A 17,578-nucleotide genomic window follows, 5' to 3' on the forward strand; every position below is an offset into this window, starting at 1 on the left:
AAACGATGTGTCAGTCTCAATTTATATATTTATTCATTATATTTATTTGTATCAGGTAGGTTTATTTCCTTGTTTTCTTTTTTCTTTTACATTTTCGTTATAATTTCAAACATAAAAAGTAGAATGAATAATGTAATAAACTCCCATATAATCATTATCTGTTATCAGCCACATCCTTGCTGCTTGTTAATTTAAAAATCTGAAAAGTTAACATTATGAAGTAAAATTTTCTAGGTGCTGAAATATATTAGAGATTAGCTAATATTAGTAAAATAGAAATAATTTGTTTCATACGTAATCATGTTGAAATGACTTTAAAAATATAAAAGCTCTTTAGAAAAAAGGCTTTCAAACTTTTGTTTGTGACCCAGATAGAGAGATAGATTTTATTTGTGACTAAGTCTATGCAGAAATATGTAATGTTTTGTGAAACAGTATCTATCCTTACTCTGTAGTGTATTTAAAGAAAACTGTTGTGACCTTCTAAATTGATTTCATAATTTATTGGCTATGAGACTCATGTTTGAAAAACAGCATTTTCAAGTATTGAGTAGTTTTGCTTTTTTGCTTTATTTTTTATCTGCCATGTAATCTGAAACAATCTGATGATTTTTGTAAACAATAAGGATTTTCATGAGGCATTTATCAGCAATATCAACATGTACTGTTACTAGTCATTATTAGTAAAGAAAATATAGCATTATTGAATTAATACCTTGGCTATTAGTTACATTGACTTTTTTTTTTTTTACCCTATTTGAACTTGGAAAAAAGAGGAAGCTACAGTAATTTGAATTTCATAATCAAAACAGAAGTTTTCCAATAAGTTCTGTTGTCCTTTCATGTTAGGATATATGTTCCTTATTACTTAGCCCCCTGCCTTTGAGTTATTGGTTGCATACAGGGGCTGGGAGCACACTATTTTTTCTGAGCTGAGTGCTTATTACTTTGATGCTGTTGTCTGAGGCACATTTCTGGTGAGTACAGAATGACTTGAACACTGGCCAAGGGTTAAGGGGGAGAGAGGGAAAGTAGAACCATCACAGAGGAATCATTTGCCTTTCATGTTTAAAATCCTAGAGAAGGTTATTTTCTTACTTTAGATGTTGCTTCTTAGAGGACAAAAAGGCAACAAGATATCCTGTGTTGGCCGCTATCTGTGAAATACTTTTCAATCCACAGGTTGAAAGAATATGCTAAATGTAATTAAGATTTTTTTGATTGATGGGATATGTTAAATTTTACTCATAAGTTTTTGATTCTACAAGTTTAGCAGGTTGGAAACCATTGTGGAGCAACTGGGAAAAAATAGCATAACAGTTCCAGCATTGAAATTATATTTGTTAATGTGGAATTTCAAATCATTCACTAAAGAGGATGAAATAAATGTCCTTAAGGCAAACCAGGAAACTGCTACCTGGAAAAGAGCAACTGTAAAGAGGTTTCAAATAACTTGCAGTGAACTGTCATTGAATTACCTTTAGACAAAACAATGATCACATCAGAAGTGTGGTACTATTAACAGTATAATTGTTTTCTCCCTACTATTGAACTCGAAATAATCATGAACACTTTCTAACCACATTTAGGAAAAGATGCAGATAATTCTACATTGATGATAGCCTAAGACTTAAGAGAAAAGCCTGAGCAGCTAAATTTAGGGAAAGGGAGCACTAGGGGGATGTGATTATCTATTTTAATACCTTCAAGGTATCAGTGTAAATGAAGTAAGGGAATTAGGCAGTCTCCAAAGATGGATGGGCTGTATCAAAGAACAATAGCTTAGAGCACAGGGAAGAAGAGCATGGGTTTAGTATTAAGAAGATCATTTTAATGAAACTAGCAGTATAGTTATTTGCACGCACTCATTGTCAAAACCATTATAAGTAGGGCAAAGAGCTGGTTGAGAGGGACCTCAAAAGAAAAGGGAGAATCTCTCTCATCTGGTACAGTCGTCTCTCATCTTCGAGGGTTATGTTTCAAGACCCTCAGTGGATTCCTGAAACTGTGGACTGGTACTGACCCCAATATATACTGTTTTTCCTTATATGTACATATCTGCAATAAAATTTAATTTATAATTTAGGCAATGTCATGGATAGAATATTCATACTGTAGATTTTTACAACCTCGGCATATGATTTTTTCCCCTTAAGTTGAGAACTTCCACCTTTTCACTTAAAGAAAGCACTTTAAGGCTTCTCTTTGGCATATTCGAATTGCCAGCACCACTATTCTTGCACTTTGGGGCCGTTATTAAGTTAAACGGGTTTCTTGAACATGAGCATTGTGATACCAGAACAGTCCATCTGATAACCTAGAAAGCTACTAAATGATCGATGGGTTGCATATATATATATATATATAACATGGATATTCTGGACAAAGAGATGCTGAGAGAGTGAGCAGAATGGCTCGAGATTTCATTACACTACTCAGAAGAGCTTGCAGTTTAAAACTTATAAATTATTTATCTCTGGAATTTTGCATTTAATGTTTTCAGACTGCTGTTGACCATGGGTAACTGAAACCATAGAAAGTGAAACAGGGATAAAGGGGGACTACTATACTTGTTTAAGAGCTCAATAGGAGAAAAAACCCTTTATGGAAATGAATATGAAATGAAATGGGCTTTCCAGAAGTTTTGAAGTCAGAAATTTGTTTCTAACTCTAAAGCTCTATGATTATGAATTCAAGAAAAAGGTAGATTAACTTTGGAATTCATTAAAATAGGATTCTGTTTATTATAACCTTCATAAACAACTTCTTTTTGTTTCGTTAACAAAAACCTACACTATGAATTATTTTCAATCTGTGTGTGATACACAGAAGCATAAGCTTCATAAAAGTTTATTCACTAGACTGGATGGAACCTGGTAAAAGTTTAACCTTTGGCTTTTTGAAATTAGGTTTTTTCTTTTATATAGTAAATGTCAGCTATTAAGAAAGCCTTATCGTCTGGCTCCCCAGTGCTCTGCTCTCATTCCCAAGACATGTGCGTTGCTCAGCTGGTGGCTGCGGCCCGAGCGCTCTGAGTAAGTATGCCTTCTCTGCGCGCCCACTGGCCGGCTGGAGCTTGTGAGCCTGGGCTCCCTTCGGGGCAAGGTGCTACTCTTTGAGAATATGGCGTAGCTCTGAGGCACAACGGTCCAGGGCTACACCCAGATGAACGAGCTGCAGCAGCGCTCTGGCCCTGGGGCCTGGTGGTGCTTGGCTTCCCGTGCACCCAGTTCGGGCATCAGGAGAATGCCAAGAACAAATAGATTGTGAATTCCCTCAAGTACATCGGACTTGGTGACGGGTTCGAGCCCAACTTCGTGTTCTTCGAGAAGTGCGAGGGGAATGATGCACAGGTGCACCCCCTCTTTGCCTTTTTGAGGGAGGCTCTGCCCTTGCCCAGTGACGTCACCACTGTGTTCATGGCGGAGCCCAAGTTCATCACCTTGTCCCTGGTATGCCTCAACAACGTTGCCGAGAACTTCGAGAAGTTCCTGGTGGGCCGGGACAGCGTTCCTGTGTGCAGATACAACTGTAGCTTTCCGACCATCTACATCGAGCCAGACATCATAGCCCTGATGTTCCAGGGGCCTAGCGGTGCCTAGGGCACCCCTGCTGGCCCTGCTGCTTGGCAGACACAGTGCTGCCCTCTGGAGATTTCATTTATGACGGTGTTTCCTCTAAACCTTCATGGAGGAATGCCTGATGTCCAGGAAAATTCCTTGAGGTGGGCTCTGGGCCTGTCCATCTCATCCTCTCCCTCCCACCACACCACTACTCCTCACAATGAAGTGTGGAGTGTCAGAAAAAAAAATCAAGAAAAGAACACTGTCAGACTAAGTGTCAAGACTTAATCAGTCAAAATTCTGCTGTGATAGAAGCCCAGGCTTGTTCTTTATAAATGGGAGCTGGTGCTGTAATACTTTGGTAGAGATGGGAGTTCACTTTAAATAGTTCAAAGACTGTAGGGTATATATATGATAAAGATATTTCTGAGGCTGTTCAAAAATTTCCTTTTTCAGATTTTTGCTTGGGAGCTTGGAATATATTTGTATTCTTGGCTTAGAGGAAAAAAAGATATGAATGAAGATGTGACTGAGCTCACCCTTTTCCTCCTCGTGAGTTCAGAATAATTTTCATTTGCTGAGTTATAACCACCTGATTTAGAGAGTCAGAGAAAGTGGATGTATGCTCTGCAGACTAGTGATGTGATTTCTTTATGGTTAAATTTCAGTACTAAGAAAAATAAGTTTCATGAGCTTTATTATAAGGCCTTTTACTATTAGTAATTCAGGATAAGAGATATACTTTTTGTCCTTTTGGTATAAACTGGGGCTAGGTGGCTATAAGAATAACAAAAATTGAACAGTATAATACGTTCCAGGGTGAATAATATTAAATAACATAAAGCATAATCAAAAACATACATATTTACTTGAAATATGTTTAAGGCAGTTTTAAGAAGTGTTAACATAGTTTTTCTGAAACTAGAAAATTAGTGTAGTTTAAATTTAATGCCTAAACTCAATTGGAGACAATATTACAGGACAGGTAAATTGATATATTCTGTTACTATTGTAAAGTGTAAATAAAAAACTGTTAAAAAGGTCATTTTGTGGGGCAGGTTAGTTGAATAGAAAGAGCACTGGATTTGGTGGTAGCCTAAAGCCTATTTCCATTTTAGTTCCCTTGGTTTCTGTTTTTTAAATTAGTATAACAATCCATAAAGTTTTTATGAGATTAAATGATAATGTATGGAAAAGTTTTTTAAACTGCTATATTGTAAAGTGGCATAAATGTATAGCTTTGAGTTGTAGGGCCTGCTACCTATAAAGTGTTTACCTTTAATGGGTTATCTGCAACTCTGGTAGTTCATAGAAAAGTGAACAGGAGAAGTACTAAAGAGAAGGTCCAGATTATTTCAAGGTTGATTTTTCTAACAAATGACTATACCATAAAATGTGCACTTTAGATGGTCGTTAGCAGACTAGACTTTTCACTGAATTATCCACTCCTCCTAGGGAAGGTAGATATTGAATTTCCCTAATCTTTGAAGTATGCCTCCCAGTACTACTCTCATCTCAAGTAAAATCTAGTTACAGGGACACTCTGTTACTCCTCATCGTCATTGCTTCCCTCCCCCAGGTAGGTGACAGAAGTAAAGCCAAGTATTTATCCTGTATTCTCTTTTTATAACACATTTTTTGTAATTCACTACATGTTATTAAGAAAAAATATATATGTATATAATGCTTTAAATGTATATAAAGGGGAAAATAACAATAAAATAGTACAGTTTGTAAACGCTTTGTAAAGGCATGGCTACAGAGGAAGACAATGAAGTAGTCTGCTGTTCATATATAGAAAAACCAAAAATATGCTAACTACAAAAGCCACAAATGTGAGAACTACGTTTTTACTATAATGATAATTCAGATATTACAGGCGACATTGCTATTGATAATCTGATTTTATGAAAGGCGAACAACTCTTGGTAAAGTTCCAAATGAAACAAAGTACAGTCTTTCCTCACTTTTTACACAGTAATTGCATTCCTGGAAAACTGATTTTTAAAACCATGCAAGAATACATTGTGGTATATTTAAAATTGAGTTAGGTTCTTGACTCAGAACTAGTTTTTCATCTTGAATATCATTTGAAAGTTGTGTAGGAGGAGGGACAATTCTTTGCTGTACAAGACTTCCTGCATTGTGGGATATTGAGGATCCCTGGTCCCAGCCCACTATAGTGTGCCATCTCAATTTTTGTGCCAACCAAAAATACAACAAAATTCCAAAATGCTCCATTAAAAGGCAGAGCAGCCCCTGTTGAGAATATCTTCATTTTGTAGTTGTCTTCTGACACAGAATTAGAGCACCTAGTCCCCAGAACAACCACTGGTCAAGGCCACACCTCTTCTAGGAATGTAAAGGCGATGAGAGCAGCTGTTCACTTGTTTTTCTTTTTATTAACATGCGTTAAAGCAGGGATTGCAAACTCATTTACCACAGGGCTAGTACAATTGGCTAAATTGGAGAGTACAATACATGCTTTGAACACATTGAAAGTTGGACTTTTAAAGATACTGTGCTGGTCAAATAAAACTGTCAGAGGGACTCCATTTTGCATCCTCTTCACCAAAGGGGATTATATTATGAATTTGAAGCCTGAGAGATTGGATGGGAGTCTTGATTTTTGGCAAGTTTCTTAATCTCTGATTCCTCTTCTGTTTATTAGGAATAATACCTCACAGGATGATGGTTGGAATGAGATTGCATACATAAATCACACAGCATGATACCTGACACAAAATATGTGCTCGATAAGATTTTCTCTCTGCTACTAATATTCTTTCAGTTATCTTGGTTTATATTTAATCTATTTGAAAGCTAACTGTGTATTTTATAGTGAAATGGTTATGAAATTTGAAATCTCTAATATGGGGGGCATTAGTCCCTTATTAACAGAAGCAAGGAAGTAATTAAAAACTTTTTTTTTTAATTAACATACAACCTACCTACCATTTAAGGCATTTGGTTCTTGATCGTTTTAAGCTATTTGGAGCCTGATACTTATAACACTGAACGTGCTGTTTCCAAACTACTTCTGTGGATCAGCCTCCTTAGTCTTTCAGGTTAGCCCTCAACCTTAGCATAGCAATGAACATTATTAAGTGTGGTATTTACTTTTTTTTTTTTTTTTTAAATATGGTGACATTCTTTAACAAAATCCTTCAAAATAAGATTTTGCCATAAAAAGACATTTTCATAGTTGTCGCTTGAGTTAGAAATTTAGCAACATGATTTTTACTAGGAAACTCTGATTTTTTTTCCAGTTGTCCAGTGAATGTTTTGAAAAGTTCCACATTTTCTTTGTTCCTAGAAAATGTGTTAGAGGCGTATGCATCTTTCTGTACATTTTGTTTTCATACTTTAGCAGCAGAAAGTTTTTTAAAAATTTAGTATTTAGGATAATGATCTAAATAGTTAAAGCAGTAAAAGAAATGTGCTTTATTTCTTTATTACTATCCTTATAATTCTGTTGTTCATCTTTGTTTTCTTCCACAATACAATCGATTTTGAGCCCCTTTTCAGAGTTCCGTGTTTTATATGTATATGTTATTTTTTATAAAATACCCCCTCCCTTTTTTTTTTCTATTTTTCCTATCTTAACTTTAGTTTCTTCTTACCCATACTTACTTGGTCTTGTCCCTTCTGGTATCTTCAATTGTTTTTAGGTAAATACTTGGCATTTTTACAATTTTTGTCCTGTTTTGTTTGAATCTTTTTGAGGCAGAGGGGTGGCAGATTTTATTATACTTGTAAAACACAAAGTTTAGTTGACCGGTTTTTAAGCTGCAGTGTTTGTATACTGTGACTTCTGGTTATTTTTGCTTTTCTTAGTAGCTTTTTAATGGTTTCCTTTTTATGGTGGAGATTTTGCTAACATGCTTTTTAAATCTTAATCCCCACAGGGTCATAATGTCCATATTTCTCAGAAACAGATCAGCTATTCTTCGAGGTCTAGTTATAGAGGAAATTAATTTCCGATGGAACTGAGGACATCAAGGCGGAAAGAATTCCAGGCAGGCGGCTAGCAATGAAATGTTGATTGTGAAATATGAGGTACTTGCTGTAGGCTGGTAAATTTTAGTGCTTTCATGCAAGTCTACCACTTATTGTGGAGTGCACATGAAACATTCTGAAATGTCTGCCCATAGAACATATAATTTGCTACCCAGTTGTGGGTAGACATTAAAAGTCAATTATGGGGTGGGGGTTGTGCTAGGGGAAATCAGATTTTATAGCTGTATGATGAAAGGACAAATTTTGATATGCATTAAAGAAAAAAAGAAAACCCCACTAGAGTATGCAGAGTAGTAGTTCTTACTGTAAGAATAACATTAAACTGTAGTGAAAATTGCTTACAAATTACTAGTAGAAATATGAGCTTGCTGGCATTTGTATTTCGGTAATAGGTATGTATAGTTTAACAACTTTTTAAAGTCAGCATGGGAAAGAATTTGAATGGAATGTGTTTTTAGTCATGTCTTAAGAGTGTCACCTTACCATTCTGCAACACTATCCATCTGGCCCTGCTCTAGAATTGTATCAAGTTTTAAACTCTCAAAATACACCATTGGAAAAACTTGACAGGCCCAGTGGTACCAGGTGAGCCTGAGGTTACCAGATGCATAAGTTTGCCAGCCATCGTTGCCTAGAATTTAATGAAGTTTTCATCAGGTTGAATTTTCAAAGGATAGATATAACCAACTACAGGAGGGAATATTAACAGACAGAGAGAATGAACCTTACTGCATTGGATAGTGTTTAACCAGCATTTTGACATGGAATTATTTTAAGTCTTTGAAAAAAAGGGGAAAGTTACTGGACTTTAAAAAATTATGAAAGGACTTGCTTACATGGTTATTTCAGATAGTACCCAGGTGTTTAAAGTAAACTATTAAAGTTACTCCTTTTACCCCTTGATTCCCCTTCCCCAGGAATAAGCACTGTTAGTAGTTTGTTGTGTATCCTTTCGAAGCTTGTTCTGTATAGATGTATCATTTACGGACTGCAATGCTTTAAGAGTATCAATTATAATTCATCGTGGTATTGATAGCCTTCCTATTTTGAAGATAGTAATTGGAGTGACAGATATTTTTCACTTATATAAGTGTATGGAGCCTCTAGAAATCATCTTTTGTTACTAATCGTCATTGAAGGGAATTATGTTGATGATGACTGAATTCTTGATGTAGAAATGGCCCACTGAGAAGGCCTTTCTCATTCCAAATGGAAAAGTTTCATTAAATGTAAAAGAACAATATATTATTGTATTTTTATCCTTAGGTGTATTTTTGGGGGGAAGTCTTGAATGTTCACACATGTAATATCTTAGCTGTGTGGATAATTTCTGGGACAACTCTGCTAATTTTTAGTTAAAGAATTCTGGGTACAATTTTGCTGTCCCTTTTCAAGAGAAGCAGCGGTATTTTTCTGGTGTTTGGGATCCTAGGTAAGTAATATAACCCGATCCTCCACCTCATCATGGAGTTATGAGATGAAGACCTGAAACAAGATGATGAGAGTGCAAATAAAAAGTAATTATGGAAGGAGAAGAGAATAGATTTGGATTGTTGACTGACTTCAGGAATTTCCGGAGATATCGAGCAGTGAGCAGATTTTAGTGGATAGAACATTAGTGAACTGGGATTCAGTAAGGGTTCTGCAACTAAATTACAATTTCTTTTAGACCATAGTATATCTGTTAGATTGGGGCAAGAATAAGATTTAGGTGTTTTCAAACTTTAGCAACAGAAAGTTTTTTTCTTTTTTTATTTAATTTAAAATTTTTATTAAATTTTAGATTTTTTATTTGAGTAGAATTTCAGTTTGTGGTTGGTTTTTTTTAAAATACTTTTTAAAGTGTTTATTGCATTTTATATTTTATCAGAACACAATACCATATCTGAATATGGTATAAATACGGGAATAAATACTCATTAAAGACTGTAAATTGTACAGTCATTCTCAATTTGTTAATGGGATGAAAGTAGAGCTGTTTGGGGGAGAGTGAGCCCCCTGGTTGTTCCAAAGAATCCTTAGGGTCTGAGGAGCAGGGTTTTCAAATTGATAAAATGGGTGATCCCTTTGTAGACCTACTTCTGAAGTTTTTACACAATGATGTTTCTTACCTCTGGTTCACAGTCTACTTGGTCAGTCTTAGTTCCATATCTGCATGGAAGAGGTCTTGTAGATACTTTGCAAAGTTGATGATTATCTGTATTTATATCAATACATGCGTCCATATATGAAATAAGACCAAAAGAAAAGAGTCTATAAAATAGCACAAAGATAATCAATCACCTTGTGCAAAATGGACTTGTTTGTGAGAAAAGCTATCTCTTATTTGCCCTGAGTTTTGAAATTCAAAAATATGCATGTGATAGGAGAGCGCAGAGGTGTGCTGTTAAGTCCCTGCCTGGCAAAAGATTGAAATTGCTACTAGTTTTCATCTCTCTTGAGAAGAACCTCTTAAAATGTGTGTGTTTTTAGCAACCACCCTAGAGATTTTCCAGTAAGAACTGGAGATCTACTACTAAGTTCCAGTTTACTAGGTGGGAACACCAATTTAAACCAATTGGTTACAGTTAGTAATGCCAAATATTTTTTAAACTAACAGGCCTACGTAGAATTTCTACATAGGTATCTCAGACAACTGGGGATGGATGTGTAGTGATAAAGGCCTGAACTGGTAACATTGATGAGAAAGAAGTAGAATATGCTGTGTGTCAGTCATTCTAAGATAAACATGTTTTCGAATAAAATAATGTATATAGGGTATCATTTAGACCTAAATGTAAACAAAGCACTGCAGCCAGTGAGGCAGTAGAGTGTAGTGTTTTGAGCTCTGGAATTATAACTGCTAGGGTATGCATCCCGCCTTTGCACATCTGTAGAACGGCAATAACAACCTAAAGGGGTAGACTGTATTTTTATGTAGTGAATTAAATTATGTAATATACTTTGTATTATGCCTGACATATATAAATAATTCATAACAATTAGCTGCTGCTGTTATAAATTTACTTTCAGAGACATTCAGTTATGTGTACAGTAATCTTTTTGAATTTTTTTTTTAAAGAATAGTTAGAAAATGTCCTATTCCCTGTCCCTTCCCCCACAGGTGATTTTCTTAAAGCTTATCTTTTTAAGAAAGATTTCTAAGCTGTTTGTTTTGATTCTAGGAGGTTTACAGGGAATTGGAACTTTCTTTTTGAATTGACGATGGGTAGCATCATTACCTAATTTGGAAAAGAATGAGAAAGTTGCATTCTAACTGTGAAATGAAATCTCATATCAAAAATCTATTTTATACTAAATTTTTATTCTCTTGTTGTTAGGATTAGTCGGTGCAAAGAAAGAAAAACTGATATTAGGGATTTTTTTTTTTTTAAATAAAAAGGGCATCAATGGTAAATTCAAATGTGCCATAGTCTAGTCTCCTAGAATTTATTTTTATCTTGATATGCAGAAAGATGGCTCTGATATCACGAAAAGCCCTCTTAATCAAAGAAAGTTGGTTTCATTTATTATACTATTCATTAGCATAATAAGGATAACTAGTACATTTTAAGTTAATAGGCTGAAATTTAATAAAAAGCTTTTTCTTAATCTTCGATTAATGAGAATTGTTTTTTCTCACTATTCTTTTAACAAATATTTTTGAGTATATTTAAGTGCAGCAGGGCATTGTGGGGATACAAAATTACAGACATCTTGGTTTCAAAATAATTTATAATCTATTAAAATATACATTCTAACAAACAGCGTTGCCTTATTCATCTTCATGAATTCATAGAATACTGCATTTCAATTAACTGACCATTTATAACGTAGATTTACAGAATATTAGAGCTGAAAGGACCTTAGAAATCATTGATTTAGATCTTCTGATTGTACACACAAGAGAACTGAGGTTTCAGATTTTAACATGTCATATTTGTTATGTTATTATAATGTTATTATATGGAACAATTTCTATATATTAATATACTTTTCTTAACGTCACAATTTAAATTGGTATGTCTAGCATTTTATTACCATGCAGTTTGGTATTCATTTCTGAAACACTATCAGAGAGTACATTCTAGAGTCAATGCTAACCTACACAATCTTGGCCTGTTCTGTACCTGAGTTTATAATTTTACTAGATGTAATACTGTCAGAGAGCTATCTTTTGCAAATATTAGGGTTCATTGATCTTTGTATACTGTCAATCGAAATCAAGGAAGTAGGGCTTGATTATATACTGCATACCTTACCGTAAGGCATTATAGTTACCATTTTGGTTAATGGGGAAATTATCTGAGCCAGTGATGGTATAGCTACCAAGTAATATTGACTGTAGGAGAATAGGGTTGAGGATTTATCAGGTTCGATAGTGAGAAAACCCCCCCAGGAATTTGGAGGTGTTTTGTAGGACTAGATATATTTAAATCAGAGACATAGATACTTAAAGCAGTTCTCGGAAAATTATTGCTCAGAGTTCTTAGGAAAAGTTTGTGAATCATAACTCTACTCAATTTAGAATTGGAAGTTGACTGACCTGGAATTTTATTCTGAGATAGCTCCACTCTAATTGCTTGGTCTTGTACAACACAACCTCCAGGTTCCCCGTAAGTGGGGTAACTGTAATTCTTAGCTTGTGCTTTTTGCCCCATCAAAATTATCCATAACATCTCTTTTACTCGTAAAAGTTTCCTGGTTTAAATGATAAATTATGTAGTTACTTTACCCCTAGTGTAATATTTGCCCTTGGGTACTTAAATGTGATGAAGTCTTATGAAATTTTCTTCTGTATTGGGTAAGATTGTTTTCCCTAAGCTGGGAGATTTTAGCACTGAATATTTCATTGTCTGGAAGTGTATTTTATTTTAAGAAAGTGTTCTTGATAGTCTGTTTCTAGATATGCTTATTAAATTCCACAAGTAGGATCTTAATTTTTGTAAGAGCAGATTGAATGTAAAATTCCCATATAAGAGGGATGAGAAGAGATGAGGGAAGAAGGTAGGGGTAGTGGTGGGGTGGGGTGAAATAACTTATTTTAAGAATAATTTGCCAGGTGGCTTCCCTTTTTTTTTTTTCTCTCTTCATCCTTTTTAAATGTAAAACTTCTTGTTACTTCCCCTTTTGGAGATGCAAGTGAAATTACTAGAATGAACGATAATTTTATAAATTGTTGAGAATTTGGGGAAAATATAGATCTCTGTTAACAGCGTGTAGTACTAAATATTCCTTGAACTCATTCATTTAATTTCCCCATATAAATGAATTTGCCACTGTCATGACTTAAGTAGTGGGAAAGTTTGCAATTTCAACATATTATCAATATGGTCCATAGGTAAAGGAGTGAAATTTGTCTCATTTCATAATCATTTTAAAAATCAGAATAAGACTCAGTATAGTTCTATTGAGTATCTTTAATTTTCTAGATTGAGAGATCATTGGGGCCTAGAAGGAGGAAGGAAATTTCCCATTTCATGTCATTGTTGAAGTGGAGAATGGTCTCTTGGTCACTTGCCTGTGTGTTGCTATCCTTATTTTTCAAAAACCATATCTGGTTAATCTTTACAGAAATACTGAAGAGGACCAGAAAGGTAGGAAAAGGAACATAAGTGTAGTGATACTTCATGAACTTTTATCACAGTCTAAAATAGGAGCTACTATTTCTGTGAATTTTTCTCTGGAATCACTTGGTCTATGGCATATTGGCTTTGTTTCTCTTTAGTACTCTACTGTAGAGTGCAGGCTGAGAGTTGGTTTAGCCTTGCGGTTTAGCTGAGATTCCATACATTTTCCTTTTTAAAAGTTGAGAAAATTTGGTTGGGAAAATTAACTTTTTATCCAAGAAAAAGCATTTTTCAGGATAATCTTTTGAATGAAATAGGTGCTGTTTTTATATAAAAGCTAATAGCATTGCATATGCTGCTCAAGTAAAGTCTAGAGCTCCTTTGGGGGCTTCTGGCATGGATACTATCTATGCCTTGTATCCAAGTCAATGACAACAAGAACATGAGAAGACCCTTCTTTTAAATCTTCTAAATAATAAATTAATTACCTGACATTATTAAAACTATTGTCCAGATATTGGAAGGGATTTAATTTCTATTTCGGTGTATTTTCTCCTAGTAAAAGTGCACTGCATTCAGTGGTGAATCATTTGGAAAAAACTATAATTATGTAGAAAGTTCCATTCTCAGTTCCCTTTTCATCCTCCCTGAGTGATCTCATCTCCTCCCATGGCTTCAGCTTCCACCTAAGCTGATAATTCCAGCCTCCACCTCTCTCCTGAATACCAGGTTCATATTTCTCATCAGGATAATCAGTTCTGTATGCACCTCCAAAGCCAACTCTCAGCCTGTCTTTCTTTATTCCATTTACAGTATCACTCTCCACCCCATGGTAAAAAATTTCAGTTTATTCTCGTAAACATTTTTCATATCCATTGCCATCTCACCATTCCTACAGCTCCTCTTAATTAGTTCAGACTCATTTTCCATTTGGATTATCGAAGGAGTTTCCTACTTCCTTTTTTACTTCTCATTCATCCTTTATAATGCCACCAGTCAGATCAGTTAAACCACTTGCTCTGTAGAAAGAAACCCAAGCTGTTTAGCCTGCCGGATGCTTGCTTATCATTCTCCCTAAGTTATGAGATCTTTGGCTATGGACTATCTTATATTTCTGAGTAGTACGAGTACTTAATAGTTGCTTGGCATAAAGCAATAAAAAATGTTGAATTTTTTCAGCTTTATATGGAACTACTCTTCCTGCCACTTCTCAACACTGTGCTCATAACTGTTTTGTCTTAGAGCAAGACTGTCTCCCCTCTCCCCAAAACTGACAAGGCTGGACCTAGATTTTATGCATGAGCTTTCTATGCACATGTTAGCCCTCTACCCCAGCAAAATTAGTTATTTATTTCTGTTGCCTTTTATACATCTGTTAAGAAGCAGCCATTATCAGATGTGTTGTATTTTGATTATTTTTCTGTCTCATGTCTTGAAAGGTTGAGCTCTTTAGGAGCAAAGTTTATTTTGGTTATCCCTGGGCACAGTCCTTAGTAAATAGGTTCTCAATAAAAATGGTAAATTGAATTGAAAGCATACTCTCAATTTGTGGATTGGTAAGTCATTATTTCGAAGTCATAATGAAGTCATAATAGTTTTTTACATACTATTTTGCTACATTTTTTCTTTTAGTTATGAACACAGACTCAGCTGCTAGGAGAGTCTTTATGTGGTTTCAGAAACATCTGTGTGGCTCCTATACCCTTATTTTCCCTCTATTTGAAATAGTCGAAAACATTAGCAATTTCAGACTAAGACATTAGTTGTCAGAGTATGCTTTATGGAGCAACACCAGCATCCCCTGAGAACTTGTTTTTAGAAATGCACATTCCTACGCCCCACTTCAGACATATTGAATCAGAATCTCTGGGGATGGGGCCCAGCAGTCTGTGTTCAAACAGATGATTCTGATGCCTGATAAAGTTTAAGAATCACTGCTCTAGGATTTTGCCATCTTAAGAAAAGTTTTGCTTTTGATACGTAATAACAGCGTTTTTAGTGTGGTTTTGACTATAAGCTATTTATGTTTTGGAAGATAATGGATCAGCTAGGAAGACTGGAACTATATTACCTGACATCCTGGGATGTGATTCAAAGATTGAATTTCTTTGCGTGCAGAATATTTGACTCTGTGGTTTCTGGGAATAGCTGTTTAAAAGAAGGTGGGGGAAAGAGCTTCTTACCTTTTCAGTTAAAATGTCTTCTAGATCACCAGTCCTCAACCATTTTGGCACCAGAGGACCAGTGCTCCTATGAGACTCTAATGCCTGATTATTTGAGGTGAAACTGAAGTGGTGATGCTAGCACTGGGGAGCGGCTGCAAATACAGATGAAGCTTCCCTTGCTGGGCGCCACTCACCTCCTACTGTGTGGTCCTGTTCCTAACAGACCACAAACTGGTACTGGTCCACGGCTCATGGGTTGGGGACCCCTGTTCTAGATTATATCCAGACTACTTGTGTTCATCTTGGACTACTTGTGTTCATTGCCATTCTCATCGGATATATGAAGATGAAAGAATGAGATGAATTATATTATTCTCTGGAAGAATGAGCAGAATTGTGTTATTTTTAACATTTAAATCCTGATTGTTGTTGTGCTGTCAGGGACAAAGTGAGCTTGTTATCAAAAGTTAGACTGAATCTATAGACAAGTGAATTTCACAGAAAAAGTAATTAGTGGAGATTAACTTTTGATTAGTGATTACTCATGGCTTTGAGAATGGTTTGTTTAGCTGGAGTATTCAACTTTTCTAGCATATTGTTTTCATTTTGCTTTTAATCATAATTGGAGGGTCAACTGAGGCATGCTCTTAATATGCTCTGTTACTGTTTTCCCCACCCCATCCCCTTCAAAAAATTGTTTCTGGCTTCAGGGTTCCATTTGGATATAGTTCTATATTGGCTCATAGCTATTTTTGACAGTCTCTTGGGAAAAGAAATCTTTTGTGAGCATTTGCTTAAATATGTAGGGTTTCACTGTTTGAAACCAAACCGTTCATTAAGAACACTATTCGAATTACAGCCCGTTTGTAAGCATTTGTCTGTTTCTTTTGGATGAGACGTCCTTAGTTTTTAATGGCTAGTAAAACTAGCTTTTTACCTTTGTGTACTTACCAAACTTTGAGTACTGTTTGTGGAGTTAAAACGTAGATTTTCTAAAGTTTCCTAAAAAGACTATCTTGACAGCAGTTTGTGGCTACTTCATTTTCCTTCTTGGATGCATTTGTAATTTTTAAAAGTAATATTATGGTCAGTTTGATGTCACAGTCAAAATGAGACCTGATCTATTTAGCCTCACTTACTTTGTTCAAGATTAAATTAAAAAACCTCTTTCCTCCCTATGGTGAGGAAGAAATGTTCAGTCTTAAGGAGCGTCTTTAAAAATGAAGCTGTTTACCTATGGACTATGAAAGTATAGACTAAGTGACTAGGATTTTTCAATCTGTTGTAAGCCCATTCGAGGATATTCAGAGTCATAGGCAAGTGTTGCTGAGCCCCTGGAGCATGTTAGACATGCATGAAGACATGTTAATAGGTGGTCCTTTGTGAGCTGATTGTTCCCTTTGCTATTAAAAATTTCCATTCCCTTGTATTTCTTAGATCTGGTGTCAAATTCTATTTTTATCAGATTTTTTTTAACCAAAATTATTCTAATTTTTTAAATTAATTGCTGGAAACCTTACTTTATTTAATGTCACTTTCTATTTGAAACATGTTGAAATTATTTGAGTCAGTGGTTTTCAATGCTTTTTTTTTTTTTTTTTTTTTGTAAATTGAAAAATTATGAAAAAGCACAGTTAGACAACCCCTCTCCTCACATGGGTGAGTCTCTAAGCCCTGTCTTTCACCCCCCTCCCCCACTTTATCCCACACTGCTTTTGAGGTACCTCAACAGAACACCAGGACTGATTTAGATCACCCTTTAAATTATAGAGTAGCATGCTCACATGAAAGGCCACGTTGTATTATTACATGTAATAGTTGTACGGGTTACAAAGGAATTTTACGTGTGTGTGTGTGTGTGTGTGTGTGTGTGTGACCATAACCTTATGAAGAAGGTGGGAATTATTCCCTCATATGAGGAGACTGAGGTTGAAGAAGTTGAAGAATCCAACCCAGATATTGTAGACCATGGCTTATTTCCCTATAAGGTGAGCTCTCAGCTTAATAGAGAAACCTTTATTTTTCTCCTCATTGAACAGCAGTACAATAAAGGTGCAGGGTTTGTAACCTCGGGTCTGTGACAACCCTGTATTATATGCAAAATTTTGTTTGTGTATGTTTTCTGGGATGAGAGAAGCTTATGGCTTATCATACTTATAACTTTTTAAATTTTTTGTCACAGACTTTTAGACTCATGGATCTAGGTAGATCATGCTTGTTTAGCCTTTCAATGGAAATTGACAGTAGGACTAAATGAAAATCTTTGTTGAAGATCAGATGT

The 17,578-nt window shown here is 35.4% G+C and overlaps 1 pseudogene; it reads left to right on the top strand.

The window, feature by feature from the left end:
- Positions 1–2,418: 2,418 nt before the first annotated feature.
- On the top strand, positions 2,419–5,186 carry LOC112471687 (annotated as a pseudogene).
- Positions 5,187–17,578: the final 12,392 nt, after the last annotated feature.

Source organism: Pteropus alecto, unplaced genomic scaffold, assembly GCF_000325575.1.
Source record: "Pteropus alecto unplaced genomic scaffold, ASM32557v1 scaffold38, whole genome shotgun sequence".
Classification (NCBI taxonomy): domain Eukaryota; kingdom Metazoa; phylum Chordata; class Mammalia; order Chiroptera; family Pteropodidae; genus Pteropus; species Pteropus alecto.